The sequence below is a fragment of the Euphorbia lathyris genome, chromosome 7, assembly GCF_963576675.1.
Source record: "Euphorbia lathyris chromosome 7, ddEupLath1.1, whole genome shotgun sequence".
NCBI lineage: Eukaryota > Viridiplantae > Streptophyta > Magnoliopsida > Malpighiales > Euphorbiaceae > Euphorbia > Euphorbia lathyris.
This window is the reverse complement of record NC_088916.1, coordinates 60,329,179-60,334,972: the sequence shown is the minus strand read 5'-3', so window position 1 is coordinate 60,334,972 and position 5,794 is coordinate 60,329,179. Positions and strand designations below refer to the sequence as shown.

At 29.8% G+C, this 5,794-nt stretch overlaps 1 pseudogene; it reads left to right on the top strand.

The window, feature by feature from the left end:
* The first annotated feature begins 1,009 nt into the window (after positions 1-1,009).
* On the top strand, positions 1,010-4,007 carry LOC136201082 (5-OH-xanthotoxin synthase-like; annotated as a pseudogene).
* The last annotated feature ends 1,787 nt before the right edge of the window (positions 4,008-5,794 follow it).

Genomic DNA, 5,794 nt, shown 5'->3' with positions numbered 1-5,794 from the left:
TATTAGTTCAAAATGATTTGAAAGAAATAAATATGTACTTTTTATATTTCCAAAATGTTTAAAACTCGAAATTTGGAAATAATCTCTACTCGATTCGAGTAGCACACTAAATTGTTTTTTATGAGTTTAAATGCATAGGGGATCATTGTTTATTAATTTATTGGCTTTAGTTTAAAGTTAGTTTTTTTTTTTTTTTTTTGAAAAGAGTTTAAAGTTAGTTATGAAGTCTATTAATTGCACATGTAAGACACGTGTAATTTTCCTATATGAGGGAGTTTTAGGCCCTGTTTGGGAATTAGCTGTTAGCTATTAGCTGATTACATTAGTTGATTTGACTAGCTGATTTAACTAGCTGTTTGTGTAGACCTGTTTGGTAAAAATTACTTAGCTGATTGATAATAGCGGTTTGTGCAAAAAGACGAATAAGGGCATTTCTTTTTTTAATACATAAAAATATACATAAAATAATTAGGGTTAAAGAAGTCAATTAATTTTAATATTGCAAAACGCTAATTGAAAAAGCTCCTAAAATGAGCTTTTTCTAAATTAGCGTTTTCATCCCAAAACTCTCTCCCAAACCTCTCTCCACCAAACACTCCAATCAGCGGTTTCAGTGGTAAAACCGCTAAAGTTGGTCAAAACCGCTCTTTACCAAACAGGGCCTTAGTGTCTTTAAACTTTATCGATTCTATCTTTAAAATATAGAGTTCTTCCTAGTGTTCTTTTATCTTCTTCATCTTCACTTGCCTTCTATTAATTAGTAGTTAATCGAATCTAATTAGCATTTTCTGAAAATCGAAAAAATGATTACGTTCCGAATTTAATTTGATGACTGGTTAATTCGTAATGATAATGATGACTCCTAGGTTAGAGTTATGGTGGAAAGACCATTTTATATGGTTGGAAATTTGAATGTTGGGATTGTGGGCCTATTTTTGGTGAACAGCGGCAGCAAGAAAAAAAAGAAAAGACTACCTACAACATAAAAAGACTAGGACACATAGCTACAATAAAAACAATATTGCCTGGTCTATATATAGCAAGCAATTGAAACTTGTTAGAAACACATAGTTGAACTTGAAGCATCATGATTTACCTTATCTTCCTTGTATTATCTCTTCCAATTATCCTCATTTTTCTCACCCAAATCCACAAAACAAAAACAAACCTTCATCTCCCACCCGGTCCTAGAGGTCTTCCAATTATAGGCAATTTACACCAACTCGACAACTCAACTCTTCATCACCATCTATGGCAACTTTCAGAAAAATTCGGACCTTTAATGTCCTTACGTTTAGGTTCCCTCAAAGTCCTAGTAGTTTCCTCAGCAGAAACAGCAAAACAAGTCTTAAAAACACATGATCTCATCTTCTGCAGCAGACCTCCTTTTATTGGCCAACAAAAACTCTCTTACAACGGTCTAGACTTAGCCTTTTCACCTTATGATTCTTATTGGAGAGAGATTAGGAAAATCTGTGTTGTTCATCTTTTCAATTCAAATAGAGTCCAAAGTTTTAGACCCGTTAGAGAATTTGAAGTCTCTCATATGATTAAAAAGATATCTGATTTAGCAACTTCAGATAAAGCTGTGAACTTAAGTGAGGTTATGATGTCTCTTACAAGTACTATCATATGTAGGATTGCCTTTGGGAAGAGATATGAAGAAGAGGGTATTGAAAGGAGTAGATTTCAAGGGTTGCTTGCTGATACTCAGGCTTTGTTTATGAGTTTTTTTGTTGGAGATTATTTTCCTGGTTTGGTTTTGTTGATAAATTTACAGGATTGAGAAGTGTTTTGGAGAAGAATTTTCATGATTTTGATGTTTTTTATGAGCAGATAATTCAGGAACATCTTGATCCGAATAGATTGAAACCTGAGCAAGAGGATATTCTTGATGTTTTGCTTGGAATATGGAAGGATCGTTCTTTCAAAGTTCAACTTACATTTGATCATATTAAAGCTGTGCTCATGGTAATTCTTATCATAATATCTTTTGGATGTTTATATATTTTATCAAACTGCTACCTGGTAATTCTTATCATAATATCATTTGATCATATTGACTGAGGTTTTTCATTTTACTAAAAACAAGGTTTCAAAATTAAAATTACAATTTCAAAATCGAAAATTTAAAAAACTTAATGATATTTTAAGTAATTTGAAATTTTAAAATTTTTAATTTTGAGATATTGTTTGATGAGAAAAGAGTGAATGTTTAGAGAAAATTTCGAAAAGAACGATTTTAGATAATAAAAGATTTGATTCCATAGTAAATATAGAATAAACAAGATTAATTCTTGAAATTTTCCATTTTAAGATCAGTAACGGTCATTTTTATAATGTCAAAATAAACGATAATGGTTTTTAACAAAACAAAAACTTCAGTTATCCTTTGGATAAAATGAAGTTTATACTTTATCCTATATTTGATGTCTGATTCTCAATGTATATTTAGAAAGTAGAAAAAACTCTTGAGTATTCTAGAATTTCTCTAATGCTTTTTCTAAAACTATTATGTCATAGTTGTTGCATTTTTAATCAAATTTAATATTCAGGATTTTAATTATTTTGGTAACCAAAAGATCTCAATATGTGTGCAATATCAGATTAAAATATCAGAATTATTATGTATAAAATTAAAACCCATATCTAGAAAAGGAAAGGGGACCCAAGATGCTCTTAGCATTTTGTTTTTATTCTTATTTTCAAAGTTCAGCTCAGTTTTGATCCTATTATTTTGTTATCTATCTTTTGAAAATGAAAGCATATCATGATGCTTTCATTTTTTGGATGTTTATATATTTAAGGTCTGATTTTTCTAAATGGATATGGACACATTGTGTCTCCCTATTTATGAAGTCATTTTTACTATTTTAGCAAAAAAAAAAAAAAGTCTTATATATATATATATATATATATATATATATATCTTAGCCACATCAAACATAGAAATATATCAAATTGAAAAATCAGAATTTCAATATGTTGACATATTGAAAGATTAAAACTTCAAAGTAGAAAAATAAAAAATAGGCAGACACAATGTATCCATGAAAAGATAAAATCCTCTTGTATTTGTTCTTATTTTAGGTGAATGTTTGATAAATTTTCGGTTTACAGAATGTGTTTGTGGCTGGGACGGACACGAGTGCAGCAACGGTGGTTTGGGCCATGACTTTCCTGATGAAGAATCCTAAATCAATGAAAAAAGTTCAAGACGAAATTAGGAACATGGTTAAAAACGAAGGTTTCGTAGACGAAGATGAAGTCCAAAACCTACCGTATCTAAAAGCAGTTGTAAAAGAAACAATGAGATTACAACCCACGGTTCCATTATTAATCCCAAGAGAAGTGTCTGAAAACTGCAAACTAGAGGGATATGATGTAGAAGCAAAGACGGTAGTATATGTGAATGCTTATGCAATAGGAAGAGACCCTCAAGTCTGGGAAAACCCCAAAGAGTTTTGGCCCGAAAGATTCATCGGAAGTTCTATTGACATAAAAGGTCAAGATTATGAGTTGATTCCATTTGGTGCGGGAAGAAGAATATGTCCTGGATTGGTTATGGGTATTTCTAATGTGGAGCTATCTCTTGCTAATTTACTTTATAAGTTTAATTGGGAAATGCCTGTTGGAACTCAAAGGGAAGATTTGGATATGGATGCCCAACCAGGCATTACTATGCACAAGAAAAATGCTCTTTGTCTTATGCCATCCAACTACATTTAGCAATTAGAATGGAGAGAAATTCTATTATGATCCCGATTCATTACTCTATCAATGATAATGTGATACTAGTACTATTTTTTTTCATTAATCTTTTTCTAATGGAGTGGTATGTATTTCTTTTTTTTTTTATTAGTCGGGTCAATTATATCTGGTCCATTATAGAATTTATATAGGTTGATAGCTATATTGCAATATTGTAATTTTCCATCTCCCATATAGGTTGTAAAAGAAAGTTTGAACTATTTTCTAATAAGATCATGTAGAGTTTCTTTTTCCTATAGTGAAATCATAATAAATATTGTTTCTGCCTGTTTTGGAAATAAAAGGAAATATGGGAGCGCGTTAGATATTTTTCTATCGAAATCTCGAATGTGTAAACTAAATCTATTGTTTATTGAAAAAGTAAATGTTTTGTGGGAAAACGCACCTAGACTTTTAATCAAAGGATTATCGATGTGGAAAGGACAAAAACCATAAAGGTTCGTAATTAATACTATATGACATAGATTTAATTAGAAACATGAAATAAACGTAAAGAGAAAGTCCTGTATTGAAAATTTATCATTTTATTTTCAATAAGGCCTAGTTGGGTTCTTAAAAATCAACATAATAAAGTTATAGTTTTGTTGTTTGAAGTAAATCGAGTCATGTATAGGATACTATGTTTATATTTTATTCTTAATTGATTGAGTATGTGATTAATTAAATGTAAGATGTATGAAATTAATTGTATATATGTATCTATATAAATATAGGTAATTATGTTTATTGAATAGACAGATCACCTTACCATGTTGAAATTTCCAGGCTAGGTTCGAAAAATTCATGTTTGCTAGTTTTCTTAAGGCCCGTTTGTTTTACCTACTGTTTGTTGTTTGTTGTTATGGTTTGCTGTTTGCTGTTGCTGCTTGCTGTTGCTAGTTGTTGTTTGCTGTTACGGTTTGCTGTTTGATGTTGGAAAAAACTGTTTTTCCAAAAAGCAGAAATTCTCTGCTTTTGTAAAAGGCTGCTTTTCAGGTGTAAAAAGCAAACAAGAGGTCACTAACTATGCTGCTTTTCAAGTGTAAAGGGTAAACAGGAATGTCACTAACCAAACACCTAAAACTCTTCATTTCGAACTGAAAAGGCAAACAGGAGCACGAAAAGGAGCACTCAAACACCCCATTAGTTTCATTCTATATTCATGTTGATCAGCACAAGTGTCTCATTCCTTTAGCAATTTTATAAACATTCATTAGGATTTAATATATTGTTGAACTGGATTATGTTGTTTAGATCAAGTAAGTTTTATTGATTGATTACATTGTTTGATTGGTTATTTAGTTTTTTGATCATGGGTTTTTTTATAGGCAATAATGAATGACGAAACTTTATTTGGTCATTGTGAGCACGGACCTTTTCAACCCTCGTAATGAAATTATAGTTGCCTTTACTACCTATGTTACAGGTAGGCCCCACGTCGTGTCATACAGAATCATGAATTGAAACCCAATAAAAAAGGACTAGAAACGGCTCTTTGTCTCAGTAGTCCAAAAATGTAGAAAAACCGAACAAAGAAAATGGACCGACTCTCATAAATTCAAAACACGTCCCGATTTCCATCGATTTTTATTAGCGTTTTCATTGATTATTTATTATTTTATTATTATTATTTATTAAAACAAATATATATATATATATATATATATATATATATATATATATATAGTAAAACCTTCATAAATTGATACTTGATAAATTAATAATCTTTTTAAAATAATAATTTCTTTTGGTCCTGACTTGGTCCAGTTCAAAAAATGATCAATTTTAATAAATTAATAAGATAATGATTTTTCGTAACAACCCTTTATAAGTATATTATTTATTATTTTTATAATTTAATAATTTAATAATTTTTCAAATACATATATCAAGTATATATAGATATATATTTAAGATAATTAAGTAAAATATGACTCCACAAACCTTTATTTTTTCTTGAAATTTAAATCTAGTTGAATTTCATATTTAACTATCCTCAGCATATTCAAAAGTTTTGGTGTATCTTTATCAAATTGTAACAAAA